The sequence below is a fragment of the Planococcus citri genome, chromosome 5 (genome assembly GCF_950023065.1).
Source record: "Planococcus citri chromosome 5, ihPlaCitr1.1, whole genome shotgun sequence".
NCBI lineage: Eukaryota > Metazoa > Arthropoda > Insecta > Hemiptera > Pseudococcidae > Planococcus > Planococcus citri.
The window spans coordinates 48,741,465-48,764,640 of record NC_088681.1 but is presented as its reverse complement, the minus strand read 5'-3'; the positions used below and the strand labels follow the sequence as shown (position 1 = coordinate 48,764,640).

At 34.1% G+C, this 23,176-nt stretch overlaps 1 protein-coding gene across 2 annotated transcripts in view; it reads right to left on the bottom strand.

Moving 5' to 3' along the window:
• LOC135847116 (mucin-5AC-like) overlaps positions 1–23,176 on the bottom strand; it is a 321,695-nt gene that overhangs the window by 196,793 nt on the left and 101,726 nt on the right. The window lies entirely within an intron of this gene.

The following is a 23,176-nucleotide window of genomic DNA, read 5'->3' as shown; positions in this document are numbered from 1 at the left end:
CGAGAATATATTCGGATATAAGAGCACCGCAGCCAACCAGCTTTATTTATTATACTGCATCAGTGGAAAAATTTACTTCAGCGATAAGGTGGACAATTCGGTTAAATATTTATGGTTCGCGATCAATCTATGCGGAATTTTGGTATCGTACACGACGGGATTGGCTTGTTTACTCTACGATCGGAATCACGATGTGCGAAAATTGCTGGATATTTCGAACGCGATGGGTATGTCGATAGATATAGGTATCCTATTTCCAGCCATATTGTACTATTATCGGAAAGATGTCGAAAATATGATTCAAACGATTGACGATATCAGCCAAACGATGACGGTGGCGGAAGCTCAAAAACAACTAATCCAGGTACAAAAAGTGATAACGTCTAATTTCTGTACCGCTTATGTGTTGATGTTCATCGATAGTTTTCCGTGTATATTGGACGTGGTGTTATTCTACGAGGAGAAAAAGGTCAAGAATTACAAGTATTATCCGTTTCCTTTGCCTAATGTTGAAATGAACGGGTCTGCTGGAATGTTTGCGGCTAATTGTCCCTTGCTTGTGTTCGCTTCGCCGTTGTATTGGTTGCAGTGGATTGCTGGGGTGACTATGATATCATTGTGGGGGGCTACGTGTCATAACGAGATGATTCGGTTCAGGGATCGATTCGAATATAAGATGGATAAGTTGAAGAATGTTCGAAATGAAGGACGAACGAGGCGAAGATGGGATCGAGATTTTGAGCGTGTTTTGATCCAAGATATGGAATATTTCAGAACCATCAAAAAGTAATTAGAAAAGTAATTCGTGTTTTTGAGTGAATAAAATGGGTACAAAAATCTTAAACCAGATTGGTTCCAGGGCAATAGATCATTTTCGAGGACTAGCTCAAGTATTGTGTACGTTTACAATTCCGGTGAATTTTTTGATCCAAGTGGCAACTCTCTACCTGATAACTTCGGTAAGTTTAATGTCCCACCTTTTTAAATGGCAAGCTTCGATTTGAACGAAACCAAGCTAGATCGAAAGAGGATGTGCTCAGATCCCTACAACCAGAATTTCGAACCTTCAAGTGAATTTTTGGTGAATTTTTGAAAATTTAAAAAAGCTGTTTTCAAGGACGATTTGATCTTTTTCATTTTTTCATTTTTTTTGGAATTTACAAATTGGTTGAAAATTTACTCTGAATTCACAATCTTCGAATTTTACAGTAACCATCTAAAATGTTCGAGAAGGTGCCCAACAAGCACCGACCAAAGTTATGGGCCCTAAAGTTTTTTTTTAATCTTTCCAGGTCGATTTAAAATTTCTAGAGAAAATTTAAAAATCGCTGGAGGCTCCACAATTGCCCAAAACTAGTATCTAGTTGTTGATGTATGGGAATTAGAATTGAAGGAGTTGTTCACATTGGTTCGCTTTGCTAAAAAAAAATCAAATTTTACAAAAAAAAGTTTAAAGATCACCCCTAAATTTTTTTAATTTTTTCAAATTTTTAAAAATTTGCCAAAAATTTAAAAATGAACGTTAAACCTGAAATTATGGGGAGGGGAGGGGAGGGGAGGGGAGGGGGGTTCAAGACATGCTCTTTCGAGCTAGCTTGGTTTCGTTCAAATCGAACAGCATCAATTCAAAAGGTTTTTCTTATTAATACTTGAAAAAGTCATCGAATTTGAAAAATAATCACACCATTAAAACCATGATCCAGACAGATATGCCTTTGCCAGTTCAACTGAAAGGTATTTCATTCTTTTTGGGGGCGTTTTGGCCCATGTCCTTGCTATACTGGGTGGGAGAAATATTGGAAAATGCGGTAATTCTTGCTTACTAACACGTATTGGTAAAGTTTTTAAATTGAAGTATCTACAATGGAACGTATTTTTTTTTACAACAGGTGTCTGCGGTATCATTTTCAATCTACTGCAGTCCGTGGTATCGTTCAGTCTGGGTGCGAAAAGACGTTCAAATTTTTCTAAGCCAGACTCAAAAGTCGGAGAATTTATTCATGTGCAAAGTATATCCTCTGCTGTTGAGAAATTACTCGCGTTTAGTACATTCTGTTTTATCTAGCGTTAATATTTTACGTAGGCTTACTTAGAAATATTAATTTTCATTTATTAATTTATGTGATTTTGAAAAAATAAACATCAAATACCTGAGTTGTTGATCATTATTATTATGCGTTATTTTGATGAAAAGAATTATTTCTCAAAAAGAACCAAAACATTTTTCTCGATTGGATAGCACCAGTCATCCTAAGATCTATTTACAGATCTACGCATATCTTTAAATGGCGATGAAGTACTCACCTAAAACAAAGCAAAAAATAAATACAAATTAGTTTGAGGAAGGTATCCTTTAAGTGTTGAAAAACAACAATGAATTACTCATCAAAGTCAACATTAAAGTTAGATAACACATGAATAAAATTTTATCATAATTATACTTTCGCAAAATTTCTCCAATAATTCAACCATTTCGATCAAATTATTTCCAAGGACATAACAAAACAACCAAGTACTCGTAGAATAAAATGTACGCCAGCCAAGACATATAAATGTATCATCAACAACCAACATTTTACTCAATCATTTCCGTGAAAAAATTTTCATCGAGTTTTAAGTACCTATCTTGAATAAATAAAATATAACTTTTTAAAAAAGGTACAGGCACAAAATAGAAAAACCAAAAATAAAATAGCGTAGGTATAAATTGTTATTGCTGTGTCAAAAACTCATGTTATGTAAGTAGGTCACAAGAAAAGGTCCGGATTTAACCATTAATACGAGTAGGTAGCTATAAAAGTATGTGCCTATTAGGCATAACTTTTCTGCAAAAAAAAAAGAGAAAGAAAGAAGGTCGCTTTTCAGATGAACATTGAAATCGTCGTGAAGAAATTTAATGTTGTGTTGTATTAAGCCAGTTTTTTTGAATACCACGTTCAAGTATAGTTGCCTACCCTATTTCGATCCACTTAAGATGGCGTTACAAAATCATTTCTTCTGCATGATCCCTTGCATACTCCAATGCTCTTTGCTGTTGAAATTTGTGAAATGAAAAATTGTAAATGAATTAAAAGAACCTGTAATTATTTTGGAAATGCGAGAAATCACCAAAAATTAGTACAAAATTACTCAAAAATGGTACCTAAAAATTGGAAAAAACTGACAAAATGCAAAAAAAAATAAACTGATGAAATTGCATTAAAAATTGTTTAAAATTTTCAAGAAATCAACTCTGCATGAAAACTGTTGAACATGCTTGAAGAAAAAAGGTAACATTAAATTTTACAAAATATTGCAAAAATTTGGTAGAAATCACTAAAATTACCTACTTGTATGTAGTAAAAAAAATGATGATGATAATAAATGCAATCAAATTGAGTGAAAAAATGCAAAAGCAAAAAAAATGACCAAAAATGGGCTAAATTAATACCTTACAAGTTTCGTAAAAATTGTTTAAAACAACTTGCAAAAATGACTACAAAAATGCTGCAAAATGCCAAAATTTTGGAGAAATTTTACAAAAAAAAGGTCATCAAAAATTCTGTGAAAATTAAGCAAAGCTGTGATAAATATTGATAAGATGCTGTCCAATGTTGTGAAAAATTTTCTAAAATGAATGTGCTCAAAAAAGCTGCATTAAACCGACGATGAAAATGCAAAAGATATCAGAAAAACTACAATAAAATGACCCCCCCCCCCCCTCAAAAGAACAATAGACCAGTTTGCTGAAAAAAATCTCTAAAAATCACGAAAAAAATGTAGGTAAACTGCCATTAAAATTGCGTGAAATTGCATGAAGAATGAGGAAATTTTATGTAAAATTAGATTACACTTCCGAGAAATTGCTGGAAAAAAACATAAAAAAATTCTGTGAAATAAACCAAAATTGGACCAAAAAATCAATGGAAGATTAATAATGAGTGTGTAAAAATTGTTGAAAGTTGAGAAGAAATCTGTGAAATACCAGCATAAAAATGAGTAAAATTTGGTGAAACTTGTTATAAATTTACGACGATCACATTTGCCGGAAAACTGATCAAAAAAAGAAAAAAAGATGATGTGAAATACTGTAAAAATTGAACAAAAAATTAACAAATAACGAAACCGTTGCAAAACTTGTGTAAAATCGTTTATGGATATCAAATACTTCTCAAAAGTCACAAAAAATTGACAAAATTCGGCGTGAAAATGTTGGGTAAAAAATGATGCATTCGTGCAAGATGATGCAAAAATTGCACAAAATATTACCAAAGTAAAAAGTTCAAGTTGCCAGATAAAAATTACGAGGAAATTGTTGGAAATTGTTCAAAATTGTGAAAAAAATGACGAACATTACCAATTCACCAATAATAATACTGTCAACTTAAGCAACAATTAATTAGAAACCATTAGCAACCAAATTGTGAAAATTGCACCAAAAAATCAACAAATCTGTTTGAAATTTCTAAAAAAAAAAAAAAATGTAAAAATTTAGTTGAAAGTAAGTATATAATGGTTTAAAAAACTATTTAAAATATACTGATCAAAATTAAATAAAAATGATTATAAAAATGGCTAAAAATTACTTCAAAACTGGGTTTCAAATTATAATATCATTAAAACAGTGTTGTCAGTTTAAAACAGAAGACAAAAATCGGTTTAAAATGCTTTTTTTTTTTTGTTAAACAAGTTTTTTTTTCAACTTCAATTTCCTCTAAAAAACACGTTGAAAAAGTAGTGAAGTTGAAGGAACTGAATTTTTAGATTTTCATTCTTCTTCCTACACTTTTTTTAAAGGCAAATTTTGTGTTTTGATTTCAACTTTTTAATATTTCTTGAGCCTTATAGATATTTTATGACGTCGCATCTTAAAAGTTGATGATTGGATATCTGAAAAACGAAATCCAAAACAAATGAATTTGTGTTAAAAACGTGTTTAAAACACGTATTTAAAACATGTTTAAAACACGTTTAAAACACACGAGGATCTAACAGTTTAAAGAAAAACGTTTGTTCTGTCTTTTTTTTTTTGCTAAAACATTAAAGAAATTGTGTAAAAATTATTAAAACACGATTATGATTGCGTATGAAATTCTGTAACTGTGGCTTAACCTTAAAATTCATAAAAGTTTGATACTTAAATTTACACGAAAATTGAGAAAAATCATTATTAAAAGTTTGAAGTAGGTACCTACCTTTTAAGCAAAAAACTGCTAGAAAATTAAAAAAATGAAAAAAATCATTAAAAATTTCGAAAAAATGCATGAAATAATATTGAAAGAGTGCAAAAGTTGATGATTCAAATAAAAGTTTGAGTTTGTTTAGAAACTGTCAGAAAGAGGAAGGTATTTGTAATTGGATACATGCTACTGTATTCCTAGATACCTACCTACCTACTCTAATTCAAAGTAGGTAAGTACTTTTAAAAAAGTGACATTTGATTCGAGAAAACGTTTTTGAATATTTATTTACACCATGGAATGTGATCGTAACCCTTAAACCTGTATTATAATTTAGGTAGGTACATTTTAAAAGACAGGAATCTTCTTAAGCTCGCATAGGCATATAGGAGTTCGGTTTGTGCTTACTTCTAGTATCTTACAATTCGTCGTAAGGATTCTTATGAAACATAATATGGGCTCTTATCACATCGAAATTAATAAAGGATTGAATAGCGTTGTGTTTCATCGTAGAAATATTTGTAAATATTCCAAAAACTTATACAGAGCTGTTTTCGGACTAAAAATACCGTTGATAGCATATCTATGGAGAAAACACTTTCAATACCTACCTATTGTACAAAACTAATAAATGTTTTTACTTCTTATCTTTTGGTTAGAAAATTTAGAGTTTATTCGAACCAATTCCACAGATAACCAGAACGTTCTCAAAGTAACCCTCTTCATATCGTGTCGGCTTCTCAGTTCTCGTTGAATTCTACATAATTAAATGGCATCAGTCATAAACTTTTTTAGTGTTTGAATAATTCTTATTTCCCAATAATTAGGCCTAGCCATCAAAAAAATAAATTTTTCACGTTATTCTAATGAAGTTATAACCAGGTACATTTTTCAAGACAAAAAATCACCCCAAAGTTTCAAGACTTTTGATTTGAAAATAACTTTTTTAAAATTTTGTTTCAAACTTTAGTCCCAAATTAGGTATACAATATTTACACGAACTTCCCTCGTTACGACACCGATAACACCCTCAAGAAATATTTAAATAGTTCTATACAAAATAGTGTCACAACAAGACGTCACATTCTACTCCAAAACACAATATCTAGGTAGGTATTTTATTTGTTTCAAAACTTCATCAACAAGAATACATAGAAGTGAATTGAACAAGAAATCGAGCTATGAGTACAACATTTCAAACAACCGTGACACCTTTGATAATAGCTCGTGAATTTTGGAAATTCATCCGACAAATCCTCGGTCGAGAAAACTACTTCGGGTACCAGAGCACTTCAGCGAATCAACTCTACTTACTCTATTGTCTCTGCGGCAAGATCTATTTCACCGACAAAGTGCACCCAGCCACCAAGTACTTTTGGTTGATTGTAAACGTGAGTGGACTTTCGATAGCTTACGCCATAGGCTTAATTTACTTCTTGTACGATACCAGGCAAGAGTTAATACAAAGATTAACCATATTATACGCTTTGGGCACTTCTACCAATATAGTAGTCGTATTTCCGATAATTTCCTATCGCAATCGACGCGGTATCGAGGCAGCTATACAAGTAATTGACGATATTCTGCGTGCAAGATCATCGGCCAGAAGCGACCATAATACTCGTAGCCACAGCCGGCAATTTAATGCTGGTGCAAGTACTCGAAAGGGCAGGGGAAAAGAGGAGATGAAGATCAACGTGAATACAATGCTGGTGTATAATTGTTGCGTGACCCTAGCAATGAACTGCATTTATGGTGTAATTCCTTATCTCGATGTGATGATTTTTTACGAAGATGAAAAGGTCAAGAATGCAATGTATTATACGCTGCCTTTACCCAACATTCACGAACACGGTTCGACGAGCTTGTTCTCGGCCAACGCAGCTCTCGTATCGTCGTTTTATTCGATATTTGCCCTCGAATGGATAGCGATGATAAATTTCATATTGTTTTGGGGTGTTACGTGCCATAATGAGATGATCGTCGTGTACGATCGGTTGGCTGCGGAGATGGATATGTGGAGTGGTTGTTTCGAGGAGGAGTATAAGCATTCGTACAAGATGGATGTGAAATTCAAGTGTATTTTGAAACGTTATGTGGATATTTTCGATAAAATATCGAGGTATGTATTACAATATTACTATATGTACCTACTTACATATTTTGGTTTGGTGTTGGGTTGAAGGGATTTGAGATGGAGATGACCTTGACTCGAAATTCAAGAATGTTCGAATTTTGGTAAGAGAGTGGAGAGGAGTGAAAAAAGTTGTGGAAAAAATCAAAACCAAGAACCGTTGTTAGATTTTTTTTCAAGTTTGTTGTCGTTCGCATTTGGCTCCCACTTCTGGCAGTTGGTGAAAAAACCACCAGAATGACCTCAGAGCCTCTGAAAATTTTTTGAATGTCTGGTGACTCCTTCGTGAATCCTAGGGACTTCTTAGTGACAGATTCGCCACTTCACCAGAAGTCACCAAATGGGTTTTTTTGCCTATTTTATGGCAAATTGTTAGCGAATAAACGACCAGAATGTCCTCAGAGTCTTTGGAATTTTTTTGAATGTCTGGCGACTCCTTCGTGAATCCATGGTGACTTCTTGGTGACAGATTTGCCAGAAGTCACCAAATGGGTTTTTTGTTTATTTTATGGCGAATTGTTGGTGAAATCCCCACCAGAATGTCCTCAGAGTCTTTGGAAATTCTCTTGAATGCCTGGTGACTCCTTGGTGAATCCTGGTGACTTCTGGTGAGAGATTCACCGGAAATTCATGATGAAAAAATCACTGGAACGTTCTCATCACCCTAGACATTTTTTCCGAATGTTTGGGTGACCTATTGGTGAATCCTGGTGACTTCTTGGTGACGGATTCGCCAGAAGTCACTAATGGGTTTTTTGTCTTTTTTATGGCGAATTGTAAGTGAATGAACCACAAGTATGTCCTCAGGGCCTTTGAAATTTTTTTTGAATGTGAGGTGACTCCTTCATTGAATCTTGGTGACTTTTTGGTGACAGATTCACCAGAAGTCACCAAATGAGTTCCTTGTCTTTTTATGGCAAATTGTTGGTGAAAACCCCGCCAGAATGTCCTCAGTCCTTGGAATTTTTTTTTGAATGTCTGGCGACTCCCAGGTGAATCTTGGTAAGTACTAGGTGACAGATTCACCAGAAGTCACCAAATGTGTTTTTGACTTTTTTTAGGCCAATTTACGGTGAAAAAACTAACAGGATGTACTCATGACCCCACATATTTTTTCGAATGTGTTATGAGTCCTTGGTGAATTCTGGTGACTTCAAGGTGATAGATTTGCCAGAAGTTACCAAGTGAGTTTATTGCCTTTGTTAAGACTAATCGTTGGTGAAAACCCCACCAGGATGTTCTTAGGACCTTCGAAATTTTTTTCAAATGTCTGGGTGGCCACTTGATAAATCCTGGTGACTTCTTGGTGACAGATTCACCTGAAGTCACCAAGTTGGTTTATTGTCTATTTTATGCCAAAATCTTGGTGAAAAAACCACCAGAATGTCCTCAGAGTCTTTGGAAATTTTTTTGAATGCCTGTTGACTCCTTGGTGAATTCTGGTGACTTCTGGTGAAAGATTCACCGGAAGGCACCAAGTGAGTTTTTGACTTCTTTTTAGGTGAATTCATTTAGAGAAAATCACAAGAATGTCCTCATGACCCTGGAAATTTTTTTTGAATGGCTGGTGACTCCTTGGTGAATTCTGATGACTTCTTGGTGACAGATTCACCAGAAGTCACCCAGTTGGGTGAAAAGCTGTCCTTAAGCGACATAAAAACGTTGGCTGGAATTCCAACACTTTATGCCAATTCATATCTGTCCATTCTTGCACAACAATTGTCGACGTCAACATTTACATCGACTACGTTTTTTTTCAACATAATGATGGAAAAGTGATCAGTTAATTATTTAGTAGGAATCTTCTGTCCATACAAAAGCTAGTTACCTAAATGAGAATTTTCGAAATTTTCTCATTATTTCTGATACCTCGACATGCCATCTCAACACGTAGATGTAAAATTTGATGCTCGAAATTTACATCTACAACTATGTTGACCAATTTTTCAGAATTGAAAGTTCTGTTTTAGTGTTTAAAAGTTTAGTAAACATTCAAAAATATGATCTTGTTCAATGAGGAAAACAAATTTTTTAGGGCATTGATGAAATTATTCACTTTTCCACAGTTTGGAGTTGTAGATGATATGATGTTGATATTATGGACATTTGTTGATGTCGAATTTCACATCAACATTAACATCAACATGTCGACATGAAAAAATGGATTAGTTTAGTGCTCTTAGATAAAGTATTGCACCATCTTTGATATAAGGAATTTCTGTTCAACTTTTTGAGTATACAGACTTTTTGTCTGTACTTCTTCAGAAGTGGACTTTGCATGGATGCTGTTTTCAACAGGAGCAATAATAGCCACATCAGAGGAAATAATTTTTGGAAAAAAAATTAAAATTTTTAAACTCAAATTTTATAATTTTATGAAGCAGGAGGTTGACATAAATTTTGATGTGAATGTCGATCCATCCACATCCGTCACTTTTGGAAGCCACATGTCGATGTGAATTTCAACCCTGTGTCGAGCCAATTGTCGACACAAATGCAGATCAACATCAGTTGACAATTACATCGACAATTAGCTCGACACAGGGCCGAAATTCACATCGACATGTGGCATCCAAAAGTGACGGATGTGGATGGGTCAACATTCACATCAAAATTAGCATTGTCATTGTTGTATGGGTTAATCAGCGGGTATTTGGTTTTACTGCCCCTAAGCATAAAAATCTGCCATTGCTGTTGGTTTACAAAAATTTTTTTGGCTCAGCCGGGGAGTGAACTCGGGTCTTTGGATTAGAGGGCGTGATCTCTCATACCCTAACCATCAGGGCAGATGATATCAAGAGAATACATTTCTTATATGCTAAGCTAAGACATATGCGTAAAATACCACATTTACTGGCGTTTTTCAGCGAGTACACAAATAAATACGCTATGAAACATTCTCGTAGCATATTTTGTAACTGGTTTCTTTTGATGTGTGGAAATACGCCACTTAATTTAAAAGCGTAGCGGCCTTATGGAACGAAAATACGCTACAAAATATTCTTGTAGCATGTTTTTCAGCAGAAATTTTTTTCTGCAGTGCAGAAAATGCCATCATCATCGAGTTGTATAACCACTTGAGGTGGTATTGCGTACAAATAAACATGTACCCTTATGCCGAATTGGGTATTTGGGCTAACATTCTTTATGTTGGTGTTGCCTCTATCACGTTGATGACGTATCTCATGGAAATTTATTCAAGCTTCCACTAATAGTTGCCAGGTTGCTTACTAATGACATTTACACAAGCACCTTGGAGCTAGCAGGGTAGTTTAGAGACCCTAAGCTCCTCAGTGTTGACCTCTATAGACGCTCGAACCAGTTTCAGCTTTTTGATTCTGTTAACAGATGGGGTGCATGATCTGTTAACTTGGCTAATAACTGGTAGTTCCCCAGTACTTGGCGTGTACTGTTGATAATTGCACATAAGATTTTTAATAATTACATGCACAAAGAATTCACCAGAATGTCCTCATGACCCTTGACATTTTTTTCAAATGTCTGGGTGACCCATTGGTGAATCCTGGTGACTTCTTGGTGACAAATTCATCTGAAGTCACCTAGTTAGTTTTTTGTTTTTTTTTTATGGCGGTGAAAAAACCACCCGAATGTCCTCCAACCCTTTGAAAACTTTTTTGAATGGCTGGTGACTCATTAGTGAATCCTGGTAACTTCTGGTGAAAGATTCACTGGAAGTCACCATGTGAGTGGTGAAATTTCTGAGTCAATATTTTTTGGGTTCCTATTTTCATTTTTTTCACAATGAAATTCAAAAATCATTCAAGTTATTTGTTGCAAAAAAAATCAAAATATTCTATTCTTGTAAAAATAAAATTTACCTACCTATTCCGAAAAAAAATATCAGTAAAAACCTGATTTTGAATGTTTGTCATTTCAGAGCCATTGAAAACTATCGTGGGTTTGTCGAATTATTCGGATCAACAGCAATCCCAGTAATATTTCTCATACAAGTAGTTCAACTCTATACTGTGGTATCTGTAAGTATACTTACCTATTCCAATTAATGCATGTGGGTAAAACTAATGCTTGTTGAATTATTTGCTAAATTTGCAATGAAAAATCTCGATTTTGCCTCGCAGATGGATATGCCATTTACAATCAGACTGAAGGGTATATCATTCTTTGTCACAGCTGGATGGCCTATGTTTTTGGTATACTGGATTGGACAAATCTTGGAAAATGGGGTAAAATTGATTTTTGTACAGATAAAACTCATAAAAGACGTGTATGTACTTCAGAATAATTCTTTGATACTATTTTTCAAAAATATAGACATCTGCGATATCATTCTCAGTATATGCTACTCCATGGTACTACACAATCGATGCTCGTAAAGATGTGCACCTATTTCTGTATCAGACACAACGGACACAAAATTTATTGACGTTCAAAGTTTATTCCTTAGTTTTGAAGAATTATGCTCGTTTGATCAACAGCATATTATCGAGTGTCAATCTCTTGCGTAGATTGACTTTCGAACGTATCTAACAATAAGTTTCTTCAATTTACAAAGTTCTTTATCTGAAGAGTGATATTCCAAAACTCGCTTTGTCCATTTTCACAACTTTTCAGGAAAGAGGGAAAACAGTTTCCCTTTAAACGGGTAAATCGGCTTTTTAGGCGAGTTTAACACTTTATTTGGGTGGATTTATGAAGTAGGAGTGTAGGTATACACTTCATCCACTAAATACTGCTGAAAAAAATTTCAATAAAAATGAACAAAGCACGTTTTGGAACATTATTTTTTTTTTAATTTTTAGTAATTTGGCTATTTAGGTGAGTGCAACACCTCATTTTGGTAGGTTGATGATGTAGGAATGTGAGTTAATACTTCATCTACCAGGTACCGCTGAAAACTCAACTTTGATAAAAATGGACAAAGCAAGTTTTGGAATATCACTCTTCATCTGTTTCATTTTGCTCATAAGTTACTACCTACTTTCTGTTTGTAATACATAAATTTGCATGTAAGTAGGGCTATTTAATTCTTTTATAATTTGCATGAAATCTAAATTAAATGCATTGTTGAATGTTGGCTTTTGAAATTCTTTTCCAAGTCTACTTTTGATTTACTTTGAAAAAACAGGGAGTTGATACTTTGTTGAAAGCCAATTATTATCTTATGGTTTTTAAAAAGTTGGAAAAACTTTTCTTGGAAAAAAAAATTAATTGTAGAGCCTTTCAGCAGGCACGATGAAGTTGGATTTTTTTCCTACGCACAAAGAAATGTAAAAAAGGAATAACATTATGTAGGCGATATCTTTCGAACCTCCTAATTAACTCATTGGTACAACCAAAAGTTACCTAGATACCTAATTAGTCATAAAACGCCAAGGATTTCCCTGAAAAAACAATTTGTTTTCTTCCTGGAAATAACGACCTATACTTTTTACAAAAATTGATTAAATGGTAACCTTGAAAAGTGGTTCATTCCAGTCCTATCTCTGAAACCATTTCGATTCGAATCACACCTCTAAAATGATCCAACTTCTACGCGAATTCTGGCGAATCATCAAGCAAATGCAAGGAAAAGAGAACATGTTCGGTTACAAGACAACAACAGCCAATCAACTCTACTTGCTGTGCTGTTTCTGCGGCAAATTCTACTTCAGTGACAAGATTCATCCTCAAATGAAATACTTCTGGTTGCTGTTAAACTGTAGCGGATTGACAACTGCGTTCGCCATCTTGCTGGGATACTTTTTGTACGATACGAGACAAAACTACATTCTTCAGCTGACTGTAATAAGCGGTAACAACTTGTATCAATTTAGTGGTAACTTTTCCAAAAGTTTTATACTACCATCAACGTAGTATCGAGTCGATGATCAGGGGTGTTGATGAAATTTTGGAACACAAGTCTCGAACACGAGGGATAAAGCGAAACCTTCGAATCAGCGTTAAATGGATGTTGATTTGCAACAGTTTGGTGATTTTTGCAATGAGCGTTATCTATGGATTTGCGCCTTTTCTAGATGTTGTGTTATTTTATGAAGATGAAAAGCTCAAAGATCCGATTTATTATATTTTACCGTTACCCAATGTTCACGAATACGGTTGCATCGAGTGGTTTTTAGCCAGCTTCGTTGTTATTTCTTCGTATTACTCTTTGTTCTCTTTGGAATGGTTGGCGATGACGAATTTCATCATATTTTGGGGTATCACTTGCCATAATGAGATGTTACTTTTACATGATAGGATCGCAGTGCAAATGCGTGGTTTATATGAGGAAGTGGAACAAGGATACGAGATCCCCAAAAGATGGAATAGGCAATTTGGAGAGATTTTGAGAAGAAATGTGAATGATTACAAACGAATTACAGAGTAAGTATAGGCATAATAAACATAGTGTAAAAGCAGGAGAAATTGATTGCAAACACGAGAATTTTTTCATACCAGGGTAATTGAAGATTTTAGAGGATTCGTCGAGATGTTTTGCACGACAGCGATACCAGTCAATTTTTTCATTCAAGTGGTTCAACCTTATGTCATCATATCGGTGAGTATTGATGATCATTCTGATCATTACAATAATTTTATGTCGAAATTCAAATCTTCAACATTAACCTTGGCACCTTGGCTGTATCAATATCGTCGAACCAGATGGATATGATTTTCTGTGTCAGATTGAAGGGTATTGCATACCAGGTTATTGCAGGCTGGCCAATGTTTCTCATGTACTGGCCTGGACGGGACAAATCATAGAAAATGGGGTAAGGCCTGCGATGAGAAATCACCTCAAAATACACCTATGGATCAATTTTCATTCACAGTCATTTATTTCATTATTGCAGATATCATCTGTATCATTTTCTGTCTACTATATGCCTTGGTACTGGTCAATCAAAGCGCGTCAAGACACTTATACAGAGTGTCTTTTTTATGACGCAACCTAAAAAAACTAAAAATTTTTAAAACGCATATATCTACTTGAAATCTTGTAAAAACTGTTGGAAATGATACGACGTCTGCCCTCTGCATAGAACCACCCGCTTCATAAAGTTTTGAAATACAAGTTTTAGCTGATCTGTAGTGATAGCGTTGATTTTTTCAGTAATTCGTTGTATGAGGACTTCAATCGTTGGAAATTTTTTTCGCGAAAATTATCCACCAAACGTTTAGTTGTAGTATTATTTGACACCCTCACTTCCAAAAACTTGGTTTGAAACCTTTCAATAATTTTTTTATATGATACAGAACGAAAATAATGCTGTTCTGCAGTAAACATATCTCCACCACGTTGCGTATCAACTCGTGTACCGACTACCGAAGCGTCTCACCAACGATACCGCCGCGCCGGTTGTGTTTCTATGATCTCCCTTCTTCCCGCTGACTAGTTAGACCTGCTTCTTACTAAAGCTCTTTAATACAAGTATGGAAATAGATTATACTCTTAAGAAAGTCATAGGATTTTACGTAAGTTTTACGTACTGCGCAGTGCGCGAGCAAGCATCAAATCAGCTGTTCACGTACAACGTTGCACTCCATTGGTTGCTCCACCCACCTCCACCGCGTGACGACACCAACCTGCCATGCGCAGTACGTAATACATACGTAAAATGCTAAGACTTTCTTGAGAGCATAATCTATTTCCATACTTGTATTAAAGAGCTTTACTTCTTACCACGTATTTTGCGCATGCGTATCAGTGTTGCCCTGGGTTGCGTCATAAAAAAGACACCCTGTATATTTCTATGCCGAACTCAACGGACCGAAAGTGTGGTCATGCTGAAAGTGTACCCTTTGGTATTGCGGAATTACTCTCGTTTGGCTCATGCAGTCTTATCCAGTGTCAATATTTTACGAACACTTGCCCTCAAGGTGAAAAGTTCTTGATCGACTATTGCTCACACATTAATATTGTAAATGATTCAATTTTAGTAAATCAAAATGAACATTCTTCGAACAACAAAAAGAGATCAAGATGAGGAGGTATACCAGGCGTTCTTTATCTCTAAAAGAAGATCCATAGGACATCAGTGAAGCTGGGATTTTTACGCTTTGTATATTTTTCTATGGACCAGAAAAAGTGATTATTTGATAAGATCTTCACGAATCATGAAATTTCGTAAGCAACGAATAAACCAAATATAATTTTGTACATTTTGAATATTTCAGAATAAATTACATATTTCAGCATTATTTTTGAATATTTGAGCATTATTCTCTGGTATTTTTTGCATATTAACGGAAATTTTGCAAAAATTGAGATTTTTAAGGCTTTTTTTGTTCAAATAATCGCAATATGTTAAAAAATAGCATCAAGAAAATTTTTCCCAGAAATAATTTATGAATTTATAAATGACCTTTTTTTTGCCTAATTTTTAAATAGAAAAATGTATTTTTTGATCACTGGGTTCATTTTGTGTTGAATTAAGAGTTTTTATGTTTTTCAGCTTGAAAAATTCTTTTCGGGGATACGTTACTCAAACTGAAATTTTTGCACATTTTTGCATATTTTGGGTGAAAAAATTGCATAAAATACCTATTGCATATTTTCATCATATACACTGAAAGAAATAAACAGTAATAGTTACATCAAAACGATGCACTCAGTGCATTAAAACGCGGTAATTTTGGTATAGGAATGAAACGCATTAATCAGTACATATTTAGAGAAGTAACTATTACACAGAAAAGCGGTAACCATTACATCGCTTTTATTCAACAATATTTAAAAAGTGGGGGGGTTAGGTACTATCAATTTCAAGTTTCTCCGCACATCTATATAATCCTCACTGTAACGAATTTTTCAAGACCTTATTTTTCTACGAAAATTTTCCGACCTAACGGGGATTCGAACCTGGGACCTTTCGTTCCTAACTACCTGCACTTAACGACATGGCCGCGAGTAGAATATTTGATTCAGGCCATTGAAGTATTTATAGGTTTGTCACTGTTTGAGAATGCTTACCAGTTATTGATGCACTGATTTACAAAAACGATGCACTGAGTACTGCGCTAACAGTACTCACTACATTCTCATACAGAGAAACTTGTGATGCAATAAATCCATCCTGGCGATGTACTCATTCCATTGTTTGATGCATTCTGTGATTTAAACTATGTAATCATTACATCAAAATGAGGTAATTTGAAAATTACTGTACTGTGCAGTAACCATTACATCAATTTCGGGACTGAATAAAGCGTTTTGAAAATCATTTCTTTCAGTGTATGTGTATTTCTGCATAAAAATCCCAGCTCTAAACATCAAGTTTAAAAAACAGATAATTTTTTCATTTTTCATATTTCTACATTCTCAATAAAAATGTGCCACAATTTGTCCTTTCAGTTTGTATGTACAAAAGTCATTAAACTTTTCCAAAAATGCTTTTGATACTTAGTTACTTACCTCTATACTTAGTAAAGCGCCGAACTGTGGCCGGGCCGCCTTCCCTGAAAGACTCCTTTGATCATTTTTATGAAAAGGTTCAACATTATTGCACTTATCAAAAATTATTAAAGCCCAAAAAATTTAAAAGCAAGTTAATTTTATGCCATATTAAATTCTGAGCTATAAAATTTCAAAAAACTTCATTATAAATTATTTTTCTGAAGAATGTTTTTGTTGCCTGGTGAACGTCGTAGATTGAATATCAAAATTACAAGGTCGTAAGATTGATATGAACAAAATATTTTAATCAAATTTCAACTACCCATTTTCTCGGTTTTTTGGAAGCTAAAATATTCCAATTTTTGCGAAATAAAAAACGAGTTTTAAAGTAAAATATGTAAGTAAGAGATAAAATATCAATTTTGTTATTTGAAAGGTATCCTGGCGAAGCGAGGACTAAAGCCCTCAAAAATCAGTATGTGATGAGTTACTTGTAAGAAGTTCATTATTTTTGCTTCAAAATTTTAAAATTCGAATGAAGATTTTTTTGAAAAATTCAAAAGTGAAAAAGAAAACAGGATCAAGCAAAGCGACCGCAAAAGCTCTCGAAAATTGGTATAAAAACAATTTGTTACTTTAGTTTTAAAAATTAAAATTTGTATGATGATTTTTTTTCAAAATTCGAACTTGAAAAAAAATTAAACGAGTCCGAGTGAAGCAACTAGAAAGGCCAAAAGCTTTCAAAAATTCATGTTTTGAGAAAGAAAAAAAAGAAAGAAAAAAGGTGTTTTATGCAACAAGCAGTTTATTTTTCGGATTCAAATTTTGAACATTTCTTAAATTTAAACAAATTACTATACTCTATGGGCAAAAGCTCTCGAAAATAAGACGTACTCAATTCAAGTTTTAAAAAAGTCAACAAACGGGCACTTTTCTACGACATTTTTTCAAAATTCCAGAAAAAATAGAAATTAATTTGATACGAGTAGTTTGAAGTCTGATTGAAAAAAGCAGGACTTTTTAATGGAAAGTGAAAAAACAGGACTTTTGCAGGACTTGCAGGACTTGCAGGATTGTTCGACAGCTTGACCAGAAAAAATATTGGTTTTCTACTTCACTATAGCTTTTGTTCTCACTCCTCTCGGGCCTGTTTGCTTTTCATTTTCAAATTGAAATTTTTCAAAACCCACCAATCAAGTCTTAAAATTTTGAGTAAAAAAAGTGAACCGATTTTTTAAAAACATTGTTTTTTTATCACTCGAAATACGAATTTTTAAAAGCTTTTGTCCTCGCTTTGCTCGGGTCAATTTCTATCTCTTTTCTAAGCCAAAAGAAAACATTTTTGAAACTTTCATAAATTCAACGAGGAAAAATTACAATTTTTTATAAGTCTTTATGTAAATTATATCAAGTGGCAAAATTGTCATTTCATCTTTCAATTCTCTTTTAAAACCCGTCACTTTAGTTAATCGGAAAATTTGGAATTTTTTCTCATAGCAAGTTTTTAGCCTCCCCCTCCTCAAAAAAACACCTTCTTTTTTAAATACAAAAAAAATCAATTGCACAACTTGCATTCAAGCATCCGAACCTAAGACAAAAACAGGACGAGAAAGATTCTTAAGAAGGGGGATAAAAGTTTGAGGGTCCCATTTGGTGTACCCACCAAGGGCCCCACCCAAGCCAGCCCATGCCTGCATGTAGATTGTAAGGGGTTCCCAAAATGGCTCAATCTAATTTTTCAAATAATTATAAAACATAGAAAAATCATCCGGAAAGAGCGGAAGGGGTTTCCAAAATGGCACCATCTAATTTTTCAAATAATTAGATATAAAAGGGTCATTCCACGTCAATTCGACCAAGAAGTGGTAAGGGGGGGGGGTCGGCGATTTTTTTTTTGAAATTTTCTCTGTGGAAAGACCTTCCGAAGGGATGACCAATGACGAAAATCGCAGCCCTCTAGACTTTTTTCAAAGGCTGCTAGGGGGTGTCAAAGTTTTCAGTGAACTTAAAATATGATCCATTTCAGCAGTGGATTACTCAATAACCGTGATACCTACCAAAATGGAACTTTTTCCAATAGTTAGGGGTTCTGGAAGGCTTTTTGGTGATATCATAAAAATCAGTGTTGTCACTTTTTTTCGAACGAAAAATTAGCTTGAAAAGTTTCAAAACGTAGTTTTCATATCGTTTCGATTCTCAAAAATTCCGAAAAAATATATTATGAACAACTTTCAATGCTGGACAATATATTAAAAAATTGGGATGGCATTACGTCGTAAAATCAATTTTAAAAAATTGAAAATTTGCGATAAAATGCGATTTTTTGATTTAAAACGTGAAAAAAAGTTTTGACTGATGAAGTCGACCCATTTGTGTGGAAAATTTGAAAAAACCCTTTCACTCAATAAAATAAACTCATTAAGTACAAAAAAATCAACATTTTTGAAAAAATTCAATTTTCAATTCCGAATATTAAAAAAAAAAATTAATTTATTCAGTTGTCTTATTTTGATTTCTTTCTGACATATTTCATGAAAAAGTTGATAAGAATCACACTCATGGCAAAAAAATTAAAATTCGTTTATTTTTTCGAATTTTGATTTTTTTGGATACGTAAAAATAGGGGTCAAATGGGTCAATTTCATCAGTCAAAAAATCGTCGACCCCCCCCCCCTTACCACTTCTTGGTCGGATTGACATGGAATGACCTAAACTGTTATAGCACAATAATCAGCGAATTTGATGTAAATTCAAGTTTACGATCTTGAAATCTGAAATTTTTTATCAAACGAGAGGAGCTGGGATGGGAGGGGGGTTGTTGAGGAACCAGCAAAAGTAGGTAGGTATCCATTCATAGGGATAATAAATATGTACAAAAATACACCACATTTCACGTCTATGTACGCGTCGTCGTCAGCATTATTTAACGAAATAAAATCATTATTAATTCACGTATTCGTTTCACCTTCTATTATCACGCAACAATGAAGTCCATTTCGTTTACTTCGCAACGAAAGGTAAAAGGTGAGTGCGCATTTATTGAAAGTAAGTACATAAATTCGAGTGACAATATTCCTCACCATGAATTTAGTCTATAAATACGTACAATCAAACAATACCAAAGTACATTTAGTATGACACCCCCCCCCCCACATTGAAGCTTAAGACCATTTTTCACGTAGGTCTTGGAGACCTATCATCGTGAATAAGTATGAGGAAAAATTATTTCAATCAGTTATTTTTCAAGATCGATAAAATACACTCGTTGAAATTTAGTTTTTATGCAATTCAGTGACTGGTTTTTCTATTTCGCTTCCCATCAAAGTACTTCCAGCCATGATCCTTTTGACCGAATTGACGAAAATCATCAAACAAATCCTCGGAAAGAAGAACATGTTCGATTACGAAAGCACAGCCGCCAATCAACTCTACCTGTTATGCTGTTTATTCGGTAACATTTACTTCACAGATAAGATTCGCTTGCACGTGAAATTAATTTGGTATTTTATGGCCTCGTGTCACGTGTTCCTCACCTACTACGTTGGTCTGGTGTTCATACTGTACAGCAAGAAGAAACCGATTATGATGTCTTTATACGTAATCGGATTGCAGTTCATGGGCAACGTTGTACAGATAGGCTTGCCCTTGATGTGCTACTATTGTCGTGCCAATATCCGGAGCATGATCGCCGAAGTGGATAAAATTTACCAATATAAGCTTACTAGTAGATCTTCCCAAGCGGCATACAAAACTGAAGCTTGTCTCGATCCGAAGAAGGTGATCGTTGGTAACCTATCTGTCTACGTGGTTTGCAATTTCGTACGTTTGTTTAGCTGTATTTTGGACGCGATTATATTCTACGACGATGCCAAGTTGAATAACTACTTGTATTATATTTATCCTTTGCCGAAGATCATCAACGTCACGAGTTTGGCCGTATTTTTACTCATTAACGCTATTTTCAATATGATATTTTTGTTCGCCATGATGCAGTGGTTGGCTTTGCTGGCTTTCATGCTGTTTTGGAGTACTATTTGCTATAATCAACTGATGTTTGTGTGTGATAAAATTCACATCGAGACTGGTTACATGACCAGGTACGTTGAGATGACCAACAAACCATCGAAGGCGTGGAATCGAGCGTTTGAAAGGAGTTTGGAACAGGGTGTGAAAAAATTCCAGAAAATTATTCGGTAGGTAGGTGTGAATGGAGGAGAGTACCAGAGGCAGTGAATGCGAGTTGACTTGATTGATTGATGAACTTTGGTATGTGGTGAAATAATTTTTTATTTATTTGTTTTCAGGCTCATTAATTTGGCGAGAAAATTCGTCGAACTGTTCTGTTCTTTAGTGCTGCCGGTTGTGTTCGTGTTGCAAGTCACTCTGCTTCATCATATTTTATCGGTATGTTTAGTCGAAGGAAGAATTTTTAATAAGAAAGGATCAATGGAACGATCATAGTTTAGTTGAAATATGCATCGAGATAAAAAAAAGTCGTATTTTTTCAACAGACAAATGTACCATTTTGCGTTCTCATAAAAGGAATCATGGGATTCGTGGGATTACTTTGGACAGTTTACCTCATATTTTGGATCGGAGAAGCGTTGCAAAGCTCGGTAGGTTCTTTAAATAATCCTCAATAATATTATTTACAATTTTTTCACTCTTTGTAATTTTTCTTATTTTCTATTTTTTTTTTTTTTTTTTTGGATTGTACGACAGATATCCAATGTTTCAATGGCTGTTTACTGTATGCCTTGGTATTGGTCAACGAAAGTGCGGAAAAATCTTCATATATTTTTAGGTCAATCGCAAAAATTGAAGAATTTCCCGATTGCAAAAGTGCATCCCTTGACGTACAAAACTTTTGCTGTTTACTCAAATGGCATTCTATCGACTGTGAATATTTTACGTGATATTGGTCACAAATTCAGCCAATGATCTCGTGAATGAAACTGAATATGAAATCAGATGCACCAAAATGAGTTGTTTCATTTTTAAAAATTTTAATTTCAAAATGTAAACCATTTTTAGATTTTTTTTTACCAGCAGTATTCCAAGTTGAAATATCTATACTTCATAAATTAAATATTTTCAACATTTTCATCCTTGGTTTTCATTTTTACGAGTACGTATATAAGAAAAACAGACTTCTTCAAAGAACTTTCACACAAAAAAATTGTATCTTTTTTAAAAATTTTCGAAAATAAAATGAACAGAAAAAATAGTAAAGTTGGCATACTAGTCAGAAATGATGCAAATTGGGTAAAAATCTTTCTGCAACACAACAATTGTTGAAAATTGAATAAATGAGGAGCTTGGAATCAAAACTCACTTTTGCCACCAAAAATCGATATGCGTTTTTTTGCGGATACGGATACTTCTTCAATTTCTCTATCACCCTACAGAATCCATTTTTCCGAATTCGGCCCCAGTTCTTCACAATTTCGTGTTAAAAAGTGCCCTTGGAATCATAACTCACTTTTGACAGTGGCAAAAGTGAGTTTTGACTCCAAGCTATAAAAAAAATTGTATTTTCAAGGTCGCATGGCAGTCTACAAAGCCAAAATAATTCAATTGCAACTTCGGAAGCATTTTCTGATAGTGAAAATAGTGAAAATGGTAGTTTTGAATTTGGAAGTTATGCAACTGAGGAGGTAAAAAATTGGATGTATTGAGCGCTCAAAACTTTTAAAGCTCTCTGGAGGCGGAACAAAATACTCTACAGAAAAATGAAGTCGAGGAAAATTGTAGAGAATTAAATTTCCAATCGACATAATGTCGTTAGTTTTTTTCTAGGGTGCTTAGTTTTCGATATATTTGCAAAAGAAAGTATAATTTTTGGAAAAATTCAGCGCTCAAAACTTTTAAAGCTGTCTGGAGATGGGACGAAGCATTCTACGGAAAAACTAAGTTGAGGAAAATTGTAGAGAATTAAATTTGCAATCGACGTAATGTCGTTAGTTTTCTTCTAGGAGGCTTATTTTTCGATATATTTGCAAAAGAAAGTAAAATTACCCCACCTTGGAATCAAAACTCACTTTTGCCAAAATTGATAGCCATACCGCAACGATATGGCAACTTGAAAAAAAAATTTTCTCATGGAATCCTATTTAGTAGTCTTACTCAAGAGCTCGACACACTTTGCGGCGTTTTTTTCATCAACGCACTAGGCGAAATCAGTTATTGTCGATTTTCTCGAAACTTTGTCCGATGGCAAAAGTGAGTTTTGATTCCAAGCTCCTCAAATAGTGCATGAAAACTGCTCAATAAAATTTTCAAAAATTAACAGCAAAATAGAATATTTCACATGAGAGTTTATGCGAGAAATTGGCAAGAAAATATTGAAATTTTTTTTTTTAAATTGAAAACGATTATCAAAACCATTTGTTACATTTGAAAGCAGTATTCCTTGCATGTCAATTTAAAGAACTTGATTTTGTGCATCACTGATAAGATTCTGACATGCCCAGAACAGTTTGAGAAGTCCTAATCAGACATTAGTCAGTTTACTGCATCTTCTGT